This window comes from Heliangelus exortis, chromosome 9, assembly GCF_036169615.1.
Source record: "Heliangelus exortis chromosome 9, bHelExo1.hap1, whole genome shotgun sequence".
In the NCBI taxonomy this organism is placed as follows: domain Eukaryota; kingdom Metazoa; phylum Chordata; class Aves; order Apodiformes; family Trochilidae; genus Heliangelus; species Heliangelus exortis.
Window position 1 is genome coordinate 9,421,703 of NC_092430.1, and position 19,356 is coordinate 9,441,058.

Consider the following 19,356-nt stretch of genomic DNA (forward strand, 5'->3'; position numbering starts at 1 on the left):
TGCCACTGATTTTTCGTCCCTCTGTTCTAATTCCTTTTTCTTTTCTTAATTTTCTGTCTACTCTTTTCTGTCCACTAATACAATGTTAAAACCCTCCCTCAAAGCGTGGCAACTTATTATCCGGTTGGCCACATAAGGCCTTGAGATACCGAGAGAACCAGCTAAAAAATTACCCTTTGGGTAAGAAAATTTTTTGAAAACAGGGGAGGACCTCAGACGACAAGAAAAACTACTCCGCTCTTTGCCTGCCCACCAGCCCGGCGCACTCGGAGCCGTCACCCCCGGTGCGGGTCACGGCTCGGTCAGGCCCGGATGGGGCCCGTCTCTTGCTCGACCCTCCCCGTTCTCAGCCGCCGGCCCGGGGGGGGGGTTCCTCCCCGCACTCCTCAGGCCGGCGGGGAGCCCCCCAGACAGCCCCGGGGCGGCTGCCGCGCCACCCCCCATCGCCGCCCGCCGCGCTCCCCCTCAGCCGGGGCCCGAGCACCGCTGCGCCTGCGCGGCCGCCTTCCCCCCCCCGGCGGGGCGGAACGGGACGGGACGGAGCCCGGAGGTGACGCGAGAAGGCGAGGCTGGTGCCGGGAGGAGCGGGGCCGGGAGGTGCTGCCGGCGGTGGACGCGGTGCCCAGGTAACGCGCCGGGGCCGCCCCCTCATCCGCGCTTCTCTCTCTCTCCCCGGATGCGTGGGGGTGCGAGCTTCCCCTCTTGCCTTTTTTTTTTTTTTTTTTTTTTTAATATATTTTTTAATGTTAATTTTGAAATGGGTTTTTCTGATTTAAATAAAATACTGAATTCCAGTCGCATGCGTGGCACTCATGGTTTCCTCCCGCCCCGTAGCGCCTGTTTTTGAGGCATTCGGGCGGTCCTAGGGGATTATCCGCCTTCCCGGGGCAGGAGGAAAGCGTCTAAGGTAAAAATCTCCAGACAGAACCTGAGGCAGCTCCTTCCCGGGGGAAGGTGGTGTCTGTCCTCATCCTGTCTGAGCAAACTGTCCCTCCCGGAGGCTGTTGACAGAGCAAACAAATCAGCCCAGGCTTCCATCCATGGCTTTGTGTCCTCTGCAGGAGAATAAATTCCGAGGCTTCTCTCACCTGACGGGAAGTGCGGGAGAGGGGAAGGGGCGGCTTGGGGCGGGGGTCTTTGGCTGAGCCCAGCGGGGTGGGACGTGGTGGTAACGGGTAAGGATAAGCTGACTTCGTGCTGAAAAATGCGAAGGAAGACAACACCTTGTTGTCTATTGCTAGGGAGAGGCAGTTCCCAGGGTGGAATCGAGCACCTCAGGCTTCTTTTTTTGCTAAGTGCGTGGAGATGGAGGTAAATAACACTTGCAAGCTTAGTACAATGAAAATTAAAACTGCAGACAATCTCACGGAATGGGGTGGAAGGCACGTTAAAGATCACCGAATTCCAACCCCCCCGCGTGACAGGGGGGGTCAGCCTCCTTTCTTGTTTCAGCTTTGTGGAAATTTTGCTGCTGGAAACCCTGCTGTGGCTTCGTTTGCAGCTCTTTCATCCTCTAGTTTTGCTAGTTCAGAATTAGGGTGGTGGTCTCTGCATTCACTCTGAGATGGGTTTCAGTCCTGATTGCTCTAAGCAGACATTTGGGACGTGTCTTTCTAACTCTGTGTATCAGTAAGTGCAGAACGTCAAGAAAGAAGGTTACAGGTGATGTTACTGCTGGAAAGGGGTGACTCTGCACCCCTTTTTCCAGCCCTCTGATTGGAATTTTCTGGTGTGTCAGTGGGTGTGTGGTCAGCCAGCTTCAGCCATCAAAGCTCCAGTGATTAGCCCCATGGGGAAGGTGAGGTGATGGAGCTGGTGGGGTGTGTGTCTGTACTAGGGCTGGGGTGTCCCACAGGGAGAGGCAGGTACACCCATCAGGCAGTGGCAGGGATCAAAATCAGTTAAGCTGCTTGTAAAAGCATTCCCCGAGGTTGCACTTCCCTGGACAGGTGAGCTTGCCTGGTGGTTGGGTGGTTGGGGTTTGACTTTTGGTGGATTTTTTTCTTGTTGTTATGTTTTGTTTCAGTGTTTGGTGTTTTTTTTTTTATTTGTTTGTTTGTTTGGGTGTTTTTGTTTTGTTTTGGTTTGTTTTTTTTCCGATGAAAGCTGTGCAATACTGTCCTATCTCCTTATTTCATGGTGTGGTTAATATTCTAAGCACCTGCCACTTCTACTCCTTCACACTAGAAATCACTTGTATTTTGTTTCCTGAAAAAGTTTAGTGATGGGTGATTACCAAACTGGTAAGGGCATAGAGGTAAGGGCATATGTGAGGGCATAGAAATGTAGAACTGGAGAACTATTGAAAATTTACCTTTGTTGGCAATCGCCAGTAACTCCACTGGGATAATTGCTTAAACAGATATTCAGTTTTAGTAAACAAAAGAAGCTTTTGCTGAACGTAAATATGGGAACACTATCAACAAACACAGAGATCACTTTTAGACACAGAAAGCAGGTGAATAAAGAACTGAAACAGATGTAGTAAAAATTAAATTATTCTCAGTTGCTCAGTTTTGGTCTGAAATGTATTTTAACAGCTGTTTCTCACATCAGAAAGATCTCCATCCAAAAAGGTGATTGAAGATTACTATAAGCAAAACTTGACATCAGAGATGCAAAGAATTTGTTTTCAGATTCACTGTTTCCTTTAGCTTCGCTAAGAACGATCAGTCTGCAAAATAAATCTTTCTTCTGTTTATTGCATTGTTTTAAAGTCTGTGTTAGTAGACAAGCTCATAGATTTTATTCAGGTATTTGGTGAAGAATGAATACTTGTCATATCAAAGAGTTTTATATAAGCCTTTGTGACATAATTTAATGACTTAATTGCAGTGTTAAAATACTACTTCTGGAAAAAGTGGTGGATTTCTAGAACTTGATGTGCTTTGGTTTTAAATAATTTTTGCACTGTGGCTCTTGCCCCTGCCTTGAATCATGCATGTAATATTCCTCAGATATCCTTGCATGGAAATGTTTTCTTTTAGGTCTCTTATTAAATAGTTAAAGCTGATTCGAACTGCTGTCCCTGTAGAATTTATCTCCTCATAAAGAAGATAAATTGCCTCCTATTATTCTCTGTTTAAAAAGAGATAGTGTAAGTTTTAAGAAGGTACTGTATCAAATACGTATATAATGGGTGGGTCTCAGCAGGACAGTACTCAAGTTAAATATTGACTTGCTGGGGAGGACTTTGGTCTTGTGTAGCCCTTGCTGAAGCTGCATCCAGGAGGAAGGTGGTGTAGTGAAGATAACAGCAGCTCGAATTCCCCCCCTCCCAAACCCAATCCTGTCTGTGGGTAGGAGCAGCTGACCACCTCAGAGAGGGCTCACCTGGGTGATGCTTGTCTCTGATTAAATCTAGACTTAATTCCTCTGTCTACTCCTTGTCTCTCTGGAAGAGAAGAATTAATTATAATACCATTTAGAGAAAAGTGTGAAATAAGGATGTAAGAAATGCTAGTGGTGTTTTTGCAGTGTAGTCTTTAACTACATCAGCATAAACCTTGCTGGGGTGCACCAAAGGGTGCTGGTAGGCTCTGCAGTGTGATGTGAGTAGATAATTAAGTTTTTACCTTGGGGTAGTGCCAGTCAGTCAATGGCTGGAATCTGGGGTCTCATTGCTGGTGCCAAGTCTGTTGGTCCTTTCTTATTGTGCTTTGTTTATACATAAACACACCTTTAGCTGGAAGAAATTCTGTGTGCCAGCTCTGTCAGCAGCTCTGGTCTCTGGGACCATGCCTCCCAGTATAAGAAGGCTCTTTGTGTTTTATGTACACGTGATCACTTGAAAAAATAGCATTTCTCATTCTTGCAAAGACTGACATTCAAATATGAACTGGTTTTGTGTTTCCAAGCCTGCTCCATGCCTCTTTCCTCCCTGTTGTGCACCTTCTTACAAAGGTCTAAAATCTGGTTTCTAAACTGCATTGAAAATTAGCAGAATTCCTTTGCAGCTGACAAGATAAATGTTGTTCCGTGGTGATGTGGCATGTGTCAGTCTTGAATGCTTTGCTGTGGAGAGCTCAGCGTGCAACACAGAGCCATGCATGGGAAAAAAATCTTTTTTTTTTTTTTTTTTCGAGCTAAGAGGCTTTGTAGACTTTCCTACTTGCCAGTGGGAAATAGGATTTCAAGCTAATTAGGAGTTTTCATGAAAAAAATAAAAAAGCCAGCCATCTAAGGTGCTTTGTGTGAAGGTACTGTTTAATAGGAGGATATTTTGAGCTGTTTATATGTGGGTGGGGAAACAAGTTATTCTGTATAAGTAAGTCTGTATTCCTGTCAGAGTCAAGTTTGAGGAAGATTTTTCCCCTGTTGGAAGAAGGTTAGGTCTTTCATGTGTCCAATTCATTTGCTATAAACTGAGGCCTAGGTTGAAGAAACATTTTGTTTAAAATGTAGGATTGTGTTGATAAGTCCTGCCTTTTCACTTGCAAATTTTAAACCAGTTTCCCCCTAACTGTGGTGGTCACGAGTTACTCCTTGCTGCCTCCCTGAGTGTTCTGGAACATGCATTGAGCACGGATGGTGAAGAGTCCATGGACTAAAAGGTGACTCAGGATTTAGCGTTCCTGACAACTTTTTCCTCTGTGTGAATTTAATGTTTTGATGTGATCCATTTTCAGATGGGTTTCCAAGATGCAGGAGTGCTTGGTGTGACCAAGGTCAGGAGTTAGGCTGAGCTCCAGATGGTGGGCAGAGGATTACTCTGAGAGCTAATTACCAGTGTTTGTTGTATAAGGCTGAAGAGTTACATCACAGAGATTGTTCTTTAATGAGTCATCAGGCAGTTTAGTGGGGAAAAGAGAATCAGCTTTGTCACTTTCTAACGAAGCCTGTTTTTCTCTTAGCCCGTCTGCCTCTTGTTGAGCTGTACCCCTGCCCTCACCGGCTACTTTAATAGGCATTCATTTCCTGACTCTGAAAATGAGCTCTCTGATGGCTTTGAGGTTTGAATCTCTCTTTTTTTCTCTGCATGTGTGGCCTACATTTCTCCTTGCATGCATCTACTGAGGGCACACACTGCGGTGGTGGGAGCTGTGAACAAAGCCCTCTGCCCCGTGGTTTATTCAGGCGTAGGCTCTGTAGTGTGTGCTATTTTTGGAGTTCCCTGGGGAAGAAGGTGGTCAGGCTGTCTAACATCAGAGCTGAGCAGAAGGTTGTGCAGCAGCCTGGGCTTTGGTGTGTCCCTTGTGCTGGGTCAGCTGCTGGTAGCCCTTCTGGCAGCAAGGATCCTGTCTCCTGCAGAGGGGTGTTAGTGGGGTCACCTAGCAGCAAGCTGGTGAGGAAACACTCACTTTGCTGGTTTGGTATTGTTGCCAGGAAACACCTTGTTCACAGGGCAGAGACTGGCAAGTTGTGGCTGCTTAACTGCCTTAACTCAGCAGATTTGCTCTGAAACTCATAGATTAACTCAAAGGTTATTGGCTCTGACATCCACAGCTTTGGATCCCTCCACCAGCCTATCCCATCAGGTTGCAATGTCACTGTCTTAGGTGGTGCCTGGTCCTGTGGCCACTGCAGTTTTGGCCCTTGATTCATGGCATGACAGCTGAAGAGCTAAAGGGGATGAAGTTTCCTCTCAATTGTATCCCTCCCTATCTCTGGACTGCTCAGGTGTCCCTTAGAGAGCAGTTTCCCATTGGTGCTGTGTATCCAGTGCTGCTGCTGGGCTTCAGATCAGCCAAGCACCTGAATGTTGGTCGAGGTGGAAAAAACAGTGCTGGGGTCTCATGCAGGTGGTGCCACCCACCTCAGCAGGTAGCAGATTGATATCTGTTTTTTCCTTAATATTGTTTGTTTTCTACCTGTTCTCTTTACTGTCAGCCTGAATGCTGAAGTTGGTGGTGATGCTGGGTGACATTAGGACACCCCCTCTGGGAATGAGTCATAGGGTTGCTGAGAGGACTTCTTCACATCTTCTGACGTGAAGGTTGCTGTGTTTTATAGCTGGCACAGAGTGCCTGGACCTTCCTGGTTCTTTTACAAACAGAGCTCTCTTTTAATGGGTTATTTACATTCCTTGAGGTACAATGTTCTGTCTGTAAGGGGAGGAAACACTGGTGCTGGTTAACTGGTTTCATGTGTCCCCCTGATCAGTGCAGTCAAGTTCAGGAGCTCAGTAAGATGAGCAGGAAGACTGAGGACATCTCTGTGTAGAAGCCTTCTATAGAACTTGTAGCCACAGGGAATGTTTGCAGAGTTGTTTTTATCCTGTGTGTCTAAGGACCAGAAAGTACAAGTTGTGACAGAAGGAGTCATCGTCATATAAGAGATGAGAGCATTTGTGTGAGCTTTTCTTTGCTTTGACAGGGAATGATTGATCTTGGGACCAGCACCTTGGGCTTACTGGAGTGTGAGATTTATCACTCTCTGCAACTACCTGAGAGAAGTCTGTGAAGAGGTGGGGCTCAGTCTGTTCAATGAAATTACAAGTGATAGGACAAGAGGTAATGGCCTCAAGTTGCATCAGGGGAGGTTTAGATTGGATATCAGAAAGAATTTCTTCACCCAAAGAGTTATCAGGCATTGGAAGAGGCTGCCCAGGCACTATTCAGAGTCGTGCAGACACAGCACTTAGGGATATGGTTGAGTTAAGGTCTTGTCAGTGTTGGGTTATTGGTTGGACTGGACAATCTTGAAGGTCTTTTCCAGCCAAGATAATTCTATGATTTGGTCAGTGCCCTCTTCAGAAACTAGATTGCCTAAAGTTGGTCTCTTTGCCTTGACTTCCAACAAGAACTGTCAGTCTTCTTTTGAAAGATCTAAATCTAAGCCCAGCCTCCCTGATTGATGGAGTAGGAGGCTTTGTATGTCGGACACCAAACTGCCTGCTTCTCAGGGTGCACACCATGCTTGGTCTTGCACGAGATGATGGATGGGCAGTTCTGTTGGTTACCTCCTGCTCAAAGCATCCTTGAACCTTCAGCCTGTTTTGTGGGAGGCCCATAGGGTTGCAGGACCGAAAGACAATCCTAACTCCCAATCTGTGTTGAAGTTCACAGACTGGGGTGCTGGGTAGTTCTTGACATTTCTAACAGCCCCTTCCACTCCAGTATGAGACTGTCATCAGTACCAGGAAAGATGCTAATAAAGAACCTGCTCAGCCAAAGGGCCATTTTCCCTTCTTTCTGCTCAAGGAGTTCAGTGTTTTCTTTGGAGGTCACAGGGCTTCATACCCTTTCATTTCTCTTCTCTCCTGGTGAGTAATGCTTTTTCTTTCCTGGTGAGTCATGGTTTTTCCAGGTTGCTCCCTGAGATTTCATTTGTGTCTTTTTTTTTCTCAAACCTCACATCTCCAAGGCAGAGGTGCTATCCCACACTTGTGTGTTGAGAGAAGACTTCTTTTTGCATAGTTAGGGGATTAAATCTTCCCACTGTTCTTTAAAGCAAGATTATTGCCAGAGTCACTTGGAAGTGCATTAGGGACTCTTAGGAGCTTGTTTATGCTTTGTGTGATGAGAGATATTCCTTGTCCTCCTTTCCCCCTGGGGCCAGCTCAGATTATGCTGATAGTATTAGCAAAGAACACTTCCAAGTCTGATGTCACCCTACAGCCAAAACCTGGAGGTTTGTTGAGATACTCATCATGTGCTGGGGCTTTGCAGAGTCATCCAGGAATGAAACTGCATTTTTTGAAGCAAAATGTACTGAGAGTACTGTTTGCATGGAGGACTCTGGCACTTGTTTGTAGGTAGTTGTGAAAGTGTGGTTCTAAGAGAGCTCTACACACACCCTGTGTGTGCACCAAATTACCTGAAGTTCCAGGTTGCTTTTAACTGCCTGGGATTCTGTAATCTATACTGTCTGTATGACACTTTGACCCTGTTTTTTGGTTCTTTGAAACTTCAGCAGCAAGTTGACAAGAACTGGGAGTTTGGGATGTCTGCAAAAGCTCTACAAGAGGTGTGGGACTTGCCCTCCAGATATGGCCAAAGAGGGGGGAAGAAACTTGAGGAGACAATGGATCTCAAGAGGAGAAAGTGAAAATGGCTAATATAAACTGAGCTGGAATTACTGGGAATTACTGTTTTCCTAGACCTCCTGGCTAGTGGGAACCTTGAGAGGGTTTTACTGCCTTGAGTAGCATTGTAACTCTTTTGTGGACACTTCCAGAAGGACAAAATATTGATAACAAGAACTGCAGTACACCCCGTGTTGAAATTTTTATCTGCCTAAGTAGATGCTACTCCAATTCCATTAGTGTTTGCATATTTAATAAACTTTTAATGTTGGGTTTTAATGAGTTGCCAGTTATCTCTAAACATCCAGAAGCAGCAGTCTCAGAGTCTAGGTGGCTCTTGAATGCCAATTTCTCTCACTTAGCAGGCATATGGCCTTTCCTTGGGCAGTCAGCCCTTGTCAGGCTTTGATTCAGTTTCTACTGATGTACATCAACAATGAATTCTTAATTTAGATGGAGCCCTAAGGTTAAGTTTTCAGGGGAGGGATTTTTTTTTTTTTTTTTTTAATAAAGCTGGCTATAAGAGAGTGTGACCTTGGTTAACTTCATAGCACACCATTTATCTCCTTGAGATGAGTCTTGCTAGTGATCTAATTACTTTGGCTGCAAAATGGGCTTATTAATAAATTTGCTTCTGACCTGGCATTTGCTCATTTACTACCCCAGTGCTTTTGCTTTGTCTTCAGAGCTTGTTTTCCGAACACATATCAGACTCCTCAGAACCCCAGGCAGGGTGAGAAGTGCCCTGGTTGTGCTGCTGGGTTCAAACCCAAGTGTCTTTACTGAGAGTTTGGAAGTTATTATGGAGAGGATTTTGGCAAAATTCCTCAGAAGAATTCAGTGTTTGTTCTTTTGAGATAAACCTAAGCATGGTAAATCTGTGTCAGTATGTGAAATACAGCAGAAGAGCTGAAAAGAGACTTCTGATAAGACAGAGTAATTCTGAGTTCTGGCACCAGACTGACTTTAAAAGAAGTCACCTCCCCATTCCCAATCTTTAGCATAAATTCTCAGTATGCTACTGTAATAATGTGTGTAAGAGAGAAGCCCTTCTTGCCTTCTTTGGGTTAAAACATAGTAATTCAGCTTGGTTTCAGGTGACTTTTCTGTATGCCTAGTAAAAAGCAGAAAAACCTAATGTCAACTTCACCTGAGCCTGCTGTGTTTTCAATTGAAGTTCTTTTTGTATCTCCAGAATACCAGTTTCTGAGAGGAAGAACAAAGAGACCTAGCAACAAAAACTGATGGACCATTAAGTCTTCCAAAAATGAGCCTATTCCCACTTTTCTACTGGAAACTAACCTGTCTTGAAGGTGAGTGAGTTTGTGTGTGACAGATGAGCTTCCTGGTGTTCTTGACCATCAGTCTGTCCAAAGACAGACCTGTCCTCATGGCAGCTTAGCAAGCAGCTGTCTTTCTGGGGAGTTGCACAGAAGCAAGCTTGTGAAAATCTGTATTTTGTCACTGGGAGAAATGTCTAGGAAGTATGTAATATTTTCCACCACGCCAGTTAATGATAATTAACTTGGAAATGCTTGAACAAGCTAATATGCTTAATGAAAGAGGTCAGCCACTGGCAACATGGATATTTTTTGGTGAGTGGAAGTAGTGCAGGTATTTTCTTTGCAGAATGCTATATTTTGCAGAATGAGAAAGTTAATTTGTAAGACAACCTTTTATTTGGTTAAATCAGATGAGGCATTTTCAAGTTCTGTTCCAGTCTTACCTCCAGTCTTACCTCAAATATTATCAACATTCAGAATAACTGGAGAAGAGTGCTTGCTTTCAAAAAAATTAATTTCCCCAAAGTAAAGTACACAGTGCTTGAATGAAATGAAATCAAAATTATGTTATGTTGAGATATCTTTTATATTACTTTTGTACTTGTTTCTCTGGGGCTATAGGCAGTGACTACACAATGTTGTTTGAAACTTTTTTAATTATAGAAATCAAAATGGGAAATTTCGCTTAAGTCCTGCCCTCAACATTGAAATAAAACTAGGATCTCTGAGTCAAAGAAAGTTTAAATTATCTTGGTTTAGGCCTTGCTGTCACTTTAATAACTAACATATAAAAAGAAGCCATGAGCTTCAGGTTTGCCTGCTTGGCAGCATTAATGCTGATTTTTAATTAGTCTGATAAATTTGCTTTTCTGTTGGTTACTTTATTGGTAACTAATTTTTCTATTTTTTATATGAACAACCTAGCACATATGGACTCAGAGCTAATAGTGGAGTGTAAAGGATGAAATATAGGTCTGGGTGGTTGTCCATTGTCATTTTGTCTGCACAGCACTTATTCTGAAATGTCCAACACTGGAGTCACAGGCCTCTTGTGCACAAATCCTTGTTTGGTGTGATGAAAAAGGCCTGGTACTAATTCAGCCTGTGCTGAGCTGCTTTTTCCTGTGTTTTTGCAGATCTGAAGCTGTGTTTCATTATCCATGTATATGTTTCTTAAAGAACTTTGTATTTGGTAGTGCTGATGAGCCTCTCATGAGTGTAGCACTTGACAGACAGGTAGGAGGGGATGCAGTGTCAGGGGCTTTACTACTGGAAGATGAAAAGACTTGTAGCTTGAGAGAGAAATACTGTTCCTATTCATTTGTGCCACTTGGTTTCTGATCTAATCTGTACAATTCTGCATGAAAAGGATGGAAACCTGAAGCCCCACCACAGAAGGTTTTCTTGTATTGACCAGCTGCCTGTGTTTTGCAGGTGTCCTCTTCAGATTCAATAGGATGAGCTCTGGAATGTTTTGGGAACGTGTATAAATAATTAATATACATTTAAAGGCATGGGATTTTTGTATGGAAATTTATGGGCATGTAGCAATAGGACAAGGGGTAATGGCTTTAAATTCGAAGAAGAGAGGTTTAGGTTGGACATTAGGAAGAAATTCTTTGGTGTGAGGGTGCTGAGCCCCTGGCCCAGCTTGCCCAGAGAAGCTGTGGCTGTCCCATCCCTGGCAGTGTCTCAGGTCAGGTTGGATGGGGCTTGGAGCAACCTGGGCTGCCCATGCAGGGGGGTTGGAATGAGATGGTCTTTAAGGTCCCTTCTAATCCAAACCCTTCTATGAAAATCAGTCCTGGATGAAAGTGATTTGCAGTACTGGGTCCGTGTTCACAAATCAGCAGCTTTATTTCTGACATTTTTCATTAATTTAAAATGTGTTGCCCTGGGTGCTCCATAGTGCTACGTATGGGGAAAAGTAATGCTGAAGTGCTCCAAAGTACAAACTGAGGTCAACAGAGCATCTTTTTTATGTCAGCTGGTAGAACTGGTTCTTGAGATTTTTTTGTAATATTTAGTTGAATGCTGAGGACTTGTGGAAGTAGGTAGGAACTGGCTGTTTCTGGTTCCCACTTTCTACCTAATAATATGGAGGTTTATCTAATGCTACAGAAAAGTGGGATGCACTCCAGGGTCTCCAAGTAAGTTGAGTGTTTTTCACATATATGGAAAAAACCTACAATTTTTTAGCTGTACTGTGTTTGCAGTCTGAGCATTCAAAACATGCTTATAGATCTTGGAGTGTCATGGTTTCTTCTACATTATGTGTAGAAGGTTGAGAGTGGTTATGTATTTGTATAATGGTCTTCAGCTGGTTTTTTTTTTGGTTTTTTTTTTATATTTTATCTTCAGTCTATGAATTCTGTACAGATAACTGTTTAATAACCTATAATAAAAAGTGCTTGTGATGTTTGAGTGACTGCAGAAGCTGTAGTTACACTACATGCTGTTAACATGTGGTCAAAGGGTGCTTTGAAGGGAAAGATGTAAACTGTGAACCCTTTCGCCAAAAAGATCTTGAAAACTAGGGAATCTCACTTAGAAAAATATTTATTCTGATGTAGTCTGTACTTTTCTCTTGATGTGGATGAGAACAGAAATACCTCTTCCTCCTTCTGTCCGCTTTTCTTTCTTCTGCTTTCACATCTTGTGACAAGTGCCAATTTAATCTGTGGAGAAAGATTGTGCAAGAGATTAAAGAATGAGGGAGAGTGAAAAGAGGGTATTTTGCTGCTCTGAGGCTTCTTTGTCAGGAAGAGCTGAGCTCCCAGTGATTTCATAAGCTCTCCTATTACCTGTTCACCTACTGGCTGGTGAGCCTACATGGATGGGTCCTCCTCTCTGTGAGTCATTAAGTAAATAACAGGCAGTGCTGGTATTCCTCATCCTCTCTGCTCTCAGTACTTGCTCCTATTTCTTGCTTAATGATGACTTGCAAATTTCTTAGCTGCTGTCTCAGCCCCAGGAGGTTTTATCAGCACAGGGTCTCCTCTGGGTGTGCAATTGTAGAGAGAGAGAGACTTCCATTGGAGCTGGGAGAGGTGTTCCTGCCCTCCATGAGAGTACATTTTCAGTTGTAGCTGGAAAATATTTGGAGGTGTTTCCAGTAAAACAGTTGGTACCAATTCTTGGCTCAGAGCCTGCTTCTTGATCAGAGGCAGCATTGTGGTTTGCCAGATGGCCTGCAAGCTGGTTCTGGTGCCTGCATCCCTCCTGCAGGACAGGGCACTGGAGGAAACCTCCCGAGGGAGCCCCAGAGCACTCTGCTCAGAGCTGTAGCTGGAGCAGCCCTCTCAGCAGTTGGGCCCTGCTTGGCTGCCTCTAAGGGCAGGATGGGCTTCAGGATGGAGGAGCTGTGCTTCTCCAGCAGCTGCTGCAGCCAGAGGGGGTTTGGGTAACCAGGATATGTTGCTGTCTCCTTGAAAAGGAGATTTGCAGCTCACGTTGGGGGAGACAGGGGCAGTTCAAGTGCTGGTGCTCACTGGGAAGCTCTGCGAGGGAGGCAACAGGGAAAATTATCCACTAGCCCACCCAGGTGCTATAAGACTGGCTTCCAGTGTGCCCACATTCAGGTATTGGATAACCACCAGGTTTTGCCAAGGCTCCTGATTTATGTCTGTTTTTCAAATGGATTTGACTGTAGCAGGCTTTTAGCCTACATGTAAGACCTTGGATAGGCACAGAGGCCCCTGTTAGCTTCTCTCTGCCTGTCCTTGATGTGTCATCACCTGGGGCTCTACAGGATTTGATAATACCTGGATGTTTCTGAAATAAATTATTGTCTCATCGGGGGAAAGATTTGCCACCAGTTTAACCTAAATATTAACTAAATGGGGACAGTTTGATCCTTGAGCAAAAGGTTCACAAACTGGACGGTGCTGCCCAGCCAGAACCAGTTGCTGTCCTGACTTTCTGTGGGAGAGGCAACATTTGCAGTGCTGAATGGCTGAGACCATTTTTGGGGAGCTATCCTGGGCTCTGCACACCAGGACTCTGGAGGAGAGCTGTGCAGACTTTCAGGTTTGACTCCTTTGCTTTTGCTGATACTGTCTTCAGGGCATTGCTTATCCCCTTCTGCTAAGGGGAGGGGCTTCTTCCAGGCAGCTCTAGAGATGCTTGAAGTCCAGCTAATTGTATATTATCCCTCCCATCCCTTTTTTTTTTTTTTTTCTTTTTCTGGAAATCTTGAGGGTTTCATCCTAGAAAATGAAAGTACAAGAGATGCCTTTCTGTTGTGTTACAATTAGTGTAAGCACCCTGAGACACATCAGGTTTCCTTAGAGGAAGATCCATCAGGTTCATCCCCAGCTGGGATTTATAGCTGTTGTCAGTGTTGCAGCAGTGAATTTGACAGCTTGCTTGCTAGATGCACTCAGGCTTTTTTTGGATGTTTCATGTGCTGTGTTGGGATCCATTTGTTTGGCTTCAACTGGACCTGAAATATTACCACTGGGGGACTGATAAGATTCACTTAATGGTGAAGGAGGCTGTGCTGTCAATGTCAGCCTGAGGCTTGCTGTGCTTAGAGCTGTTTTACAAAGCAGTTTTTGCACTGCAATTAACTTGACATAGACAAAACTTAAGGAATTCCTGATCAGAGACTTCATTGTGCCAGGAGGAGTCTGCAGCCCAGTTTACCAAGAGAATAAGTGTCCAGACTGAAAGACACAGCATGCTTGTCATTTACTAAGGTCTGCTGTTAAGAAAATCAGTTTTGGTCAGCAGAGCTCATTAAGCTGGCATTTAGTTAAGGAAATAAAGTGGAAAAACCTTTTCTCACATTGGAGGGGAAAAGAAAATACTGCTCCAGATTTCTTTTTTTTTTTAATATTCCTGAGGGGGTAAAACCATTCCATTCCTATGGTTTACTTTTCCCATATTTGAATATTGTCTGGATGTGTTTAAAAGTATTTGGTTACACTGTGGTGTGTAATGATCAGACACTGATCAATAGGAAAAGTGCATCGCTCAAATTGTTGCAAATCTGACAGATTGTGTTCCTTGTCTGCATGTTGCCTTATCAAATAAGAAGATAATCTTTCTGGAGCACATTTTGCTTGCCACCTTGAGACAGGATTACATTTCTGTTAAAATAACTTATACTCAGTGGTCCCAAGTCAAGAGGTTTAGTGTTACTGGTGAGGTCCGCAGTAAACCTTTCTTCTTGGTCCCCATTCTCTGGTAGGGGGAGTGTTGGGTTATTTGCTCCTTTGAAGTGAAAGGTGCTCAACTCCATGCTAAAATGCCTGCTAACCACAGTTTATTTTTCTTTGAAATCCAAACACTGTATTTGAGGTGATGCATCTTTTTAATCTCCAGCAAAGTGGGGCTCTGGTTTTATCTTTTTAATTTACACAGTCTTGGTAAAAGCAGACAGGTTATGCTGGAGTCAATTTGATCATAATAAATGCCTTCTGTTCTTCCTTAAGCCACAGTGAAAATGAAATAAGGTAAATTTACTGGTTGTTCTTCATGCCTTTTTGCCCAGTGCAGAAGAAAATTAAGCTATTTTGACCTTTCTTTGACCTGTGTAGTCAGTGAAGATGAGGGCAGAGAAAGGTTTTGTAAAATAAATGAAGTCGATATTGGTCTTTCTGAAAGTGTTATTAATGCACTCCAGTGTGCTCCAATTAAAGTCACAGGCTGTGAGGGCAAGTGCAGGCAATCTCAGCTGCTATTTCATCTCCCAACATGCTACTTGGTTTCAGGTTTTTGTTCCAGCTCTTTGTCACAGAGGTTTGAGGTAGTGCCCAATCTGAACAGGGCTGGCTGAAGTCAGGAGCATAACCCTGACAGTGATATACATACATGCATCAGAAACAAAAGGCTTGCAGCCAACTGGAGGGTTTCAGCCTAAGCACTGTGTAGATACCTTTGTGAATACAGCTGTGTACCCTTTTTATTGCCAGAGGATCATCATTCTCTGTGAAAGGGGAGAGAAAGGAGGACTCTCATAAACGCTACGATGCACAATAAGAGTGAGATTAAAAAGAAAAAAAATCACAACATCCAACCAAACAGCAAAACACTCACATCCCCCCCAAAAATACCAAAGGAAACACCACAGACTGATCCAGTGTACCAATGTGTTTTATTGTGTGTGTTTTCTAAGTTCAGTTGCCAGCTCTTCCCTGCTGCTGCCCAGGTCTTCATTGCAATTACAGCTGCCAGTTCTTGCTCCCAAAGGGGTCTTGCAGAGGAGGTGGTGAGTATGGCAGTTCATGGGGCTGGGGACTGCCTCATTAGTCTTGACATATTTTAATTTGAGAACCATATATTTGAATGCACACTGAAGCCTGCTGCTGGATCAGCCATCAGCCATTCTACCTATAATTTATAAAGATCTAAGTGTGAGTAGTTTAACACCAAGACCTGAGAGCGTGTGTGCTGCTACTTTGTAGTGTTTCTGCTGTGGCTCAAGAACTGATCTGTGTGCTTTTAAATCGGTTGTTTTCTCATGGGATGGCTGTTAAGGGGATGCTTTAATGCTTGCTTGACAAAAATTTGCAGTGGTAGCAGAGGATATTGTATGCTCAGCTTGTGTAATATCAGGTCTTAACAGAACTCCTGCTTATGCTCTTGTACATTCCTGCTGCTCTGCTGTACATTTTCCAGACAGCTGTGCTTGCACGGGCTGACTTATCTGAAAAATTATGATCCTGGTATCTTTATTTGCTTTGCCCTGTGCTGGTATCAGCCTCGGCCACTGCTCGCTTTTTTCCAGCATCAGGAAACACTTTGCATCCCTTAAAAATCAATGTTGGTGCAATAGTGTTGATATTGGGCACTGGATGATATAAAATTCAGGTAGAGTTTGAGTAGAGCCTGCACTGCCAACATAAAAACTCTTCCCCTCTGTTTTTGGGTGCTTTGGCTAAAAGAGGGCAAGGGAGCAGGAGTGTAACCAGCTTTTGAAAGGCCTCTCAGCTGGGTGCCTGGATGAGTGGATGCAACTCTACATTGTATTAGTGTGTGGTACTTGCTTAGACTTCTTAAGTATTATAAATGCTTCTTCATACTCCTCAGAAAGATAGGAAAATCCCATCTTCTCTAAGCAATAACTATGTTTTAATGTTGGATAGAAATTCATCTTATCAACCTCTTGGAATGAGTGTTGTTAAATGAGCTTTGCTATGAGTAGCAGGGAAGAGAATTTTCTGAATTTTCTTAACCCTCAAGGATTTTTATGCCAAAAGAAAGTATGTCTGTATATATTTATGGCTATAGACATGTCCAGTAAAAACGGGTAATTTTATTAAGCCATGAATTTAAGGGAGTGTTAGAATTGTTGCCTGGGGCTTCAGTGTGATTTTTCAGTGCTCTGGATGGTTAATGCAGAATAGCCTAACTGCTAGGACAGAGAAGCCCAGAATAATTTTCCTTGTCCCAGTTAAGTCAAGAGCTATTAGAGCAGTGGAAATAAGGTTTCAAAAAGAGGGGGAATAAGGGGTGAGGGAAGTGTCAGCTCTCAGTCTTGATAGTGAGAGGGAAGAGTACACAAATGTACCAGAAGGTAGAACAGGAGTGAACAGCAGTTACCAGTGAAAACAGAAAATAGGCTGATGTTGCCAAAGCATGGAAATGGATTGGGAATGATTTTCACTCTTCTTGGTGCTTTAAAAAATAAAAACAAAACCAAAGGGAAAGTGTACGAGTGTTTGCAGTAAGAGGTGCAGGTCAAAGGTGTATGTGGTTTACTTTGACCTACATGTTTGTCAAGAACTGCTGTTGACTGCTGTTATCAAACCTGGTGCTTGAGCCATTGCAAGTAGTTTTTCTCCAGCTTAGTACCAGCACTGGAGACCTACCATGATCCAGATTCCCTCATGCTGGGAGCAGGGAAGGCACAGCAGCAGAGAAACTCTAGTAAACTCCTTTTACTCTGAAGCTGATACTTCAGTGTTTGGAAGAGTGACAGCAAGAACTTTACCACGTACTTTTCTCACCTGACAACAATCAGCAGACTGACTGCCTGTGAGAAGAAATCATGAGGCTCTTTACTAAAGGAGAAGATATTCTGTTCAACTCTTCTTTGCAAGGAACTCAGCATTTTGCTGATGAGATCTCTTTGTCTTTTTTTATTTATCATCAGGAATAATTTCATTCTCTCAGCACCAGCCTGGCTGGTATTGGAAGCTATGAAGTGGAGCAGATGACTAAATCCTGGCATGGCTCCGTGGGTAATCAGCAGCACTATCTGCCTGGCTAACTCTTGTCTCCTACCTGTGCAGCCTGGTGGTCTGTCAGGAGCCATGCCAAGAGGGATGTGGAACCCAGCTCCAGTCTTCAGGAACCACTGTGCCTCATCCCAGCATTCAGTGATGCCCTTTGATAAATTAGATTTGAAGAAAGCAACTTCTTTGCTGGCTCTGTCCTTTCCTCAACCCATTTCAGGATTTCTCTGTGTCATGCTCTGCCCCTGAGAAGATGCAGCAGGGTGTTTAGGTCTGCAGGAGCTGTTACAGAGCTTAGGGAACAGACTCACACTGCCTGTTTCCTTATTCTGCTCTGCCTGGAGCATGAGGAACTGCTCTCCTAAGTGGCTGAAGACACAGTCCCCTCTCTCATTCTCCCTGGACTACATTTTTCAGCATCAAGGTCAGTTTCTGAGGTTCTTCTGTGCAGTTGAGATGCTCTTGAAGTACTCTGAGCAGTGAGGCTGGGTCTGTAATGTCCCCAGTGAAGCATATGGGAAGGAAGCACCTGGATCAACCTGGTTCTAAGACAGAAGAAGACACAAGGATAAGCATTGTGTTCTGTTCTTCTCCACAAACTCTTCTCATGCACTAAAGAAAATTTCTCATGCACTAAAGAAAATTGTCCCTCGTGTCATCTCGGATGATTATTTTCACAAAAGCCAGCCTAGAAAAATCATACCTGTATTAGGCACTAACCATCTACAGCTAATGCCTGATTTTGTGCCTTTATCTTGATTACCTTTGTCACCTGGGGCACTTGGCAGGAGAAAAAAGCTGCATCATTCCAATTGCTTCATGTTTTCAAGATGTTTTTGGTTTTTGTTTTGTTTTTTTTTTTTGTTTTTTTTTAAGAGAGAGAGAAAATGTTTCCTGAGCTTCATTCAATCTCCAAAGTAGAATTTGGTCTTTCTGAGAATCATGTGAGGTCAAGTGATTGCCTGGAGCAGGAGAATATGTGCTGAAGCTGCAGTAGCAAAGACCTTGATACCAAAGGTCATCTCTCTCTGCCACTGCTCTCCATCTTGTCACCCTTAAAGCTGACCAGGTTATAAATTCAGCATCTCATCTTCCTTTATACTGGCTAGCAGTTGGCTGCTAATTCTTCAGCAGGTGAACAGGACAGTTTCTCAAGAATTATTTTGAATTTGTATCCCAGCCAGAAATTTGTTCCTGCAGAAACCTTGGGTTAATCTTTGCAAGGTGTACCCAGTTATTTTCCAGCCTTCTTCCTGGATGCTGCTTTTACTGTTTCTTTGGTCTTCCTGTCAAATCCACATCACCACAGAGCTTTGACCTTCAAATTTGCAACAGAGATTATACAGATACCTGGTAGGGGTAGAAAAAATGTCCCACAATAGAACTTGAATAATTTTTTCCAAAAAAGCTTGTTTTATGTTGAACTTCTTATATAAGGATTTCTTATGAAAAACTTAATGAACTCCTGAACACTTTCTGGCTTAAGAAAATCGAGAAAAATGTCTGAGAGTCTATACTGCTGTGGCTGAACTTCATCTACACCCAAAGCATTGCTTAATTTTTCTGTTCATGGAGTATATTTTATCAACTGTGCTTGGTCAGAAACACATCCCTAGCCAGCTGGGATTGTATTTATATATTATATTTATTTATTTTTTGCTTTTAAGTAGCTCTAGTAGATGAATATATCTGTTCTAAAAAAAATTTTTTTTTTTTTTTTGCTTTCAGCCTATTTAATTCAGCCTAAACCCAAATACAGTGAGGCCCCTTCAAGGCTACATGGGTTCATGTATTGCTTTCTATGTCAGGTGCAATGATTTTTTTTGTTTGTTGGGATTTTATCTGGTGTTTGGCACAAGGGAAACTCTCCTGGCTACCAACTCCTGCCAGCAATTAAAGACAGTTAGGAGTCTCCAGTGGGAAT

At 43.4% G+C, this 19,356-nt stretch overlaps 1 protein-coding gene across 7 annotated transcripts in view; it reads left to right on the top strand.

Annotated features, from left to right (window-relative positions):
• The first annotated feature begins 512 nt into the window (after positions 1-512).
• Positions 513-19,356, top strand: part of MAP3K13 (mitogen-activated protein kinase kinase kinase 13) — a 79,854-nt gene continuing 61,010 nt past the window's right edge. For 3 of the 7 annotated variants that reach the window (XM_071752015.1, XM_071752016.1, XM_071752013.1), the window contains exons 1-2: positions 537-626; positions 9,162-9,279. The gene's annotated coding sequence lies outside the window, so the exon portion shown is untranslated. Of the gene's footprint in view, positions 627-9,161; positions 9,280-13,164; positions 13,279-19,177; positions 19,241-19,356 lie in introns of those variants that run through there. The other 4 variants (XM_071752014.1, XM_071752020.1, XM_071752018.1 and 1 more) reach the window with 4 other exon arrangements.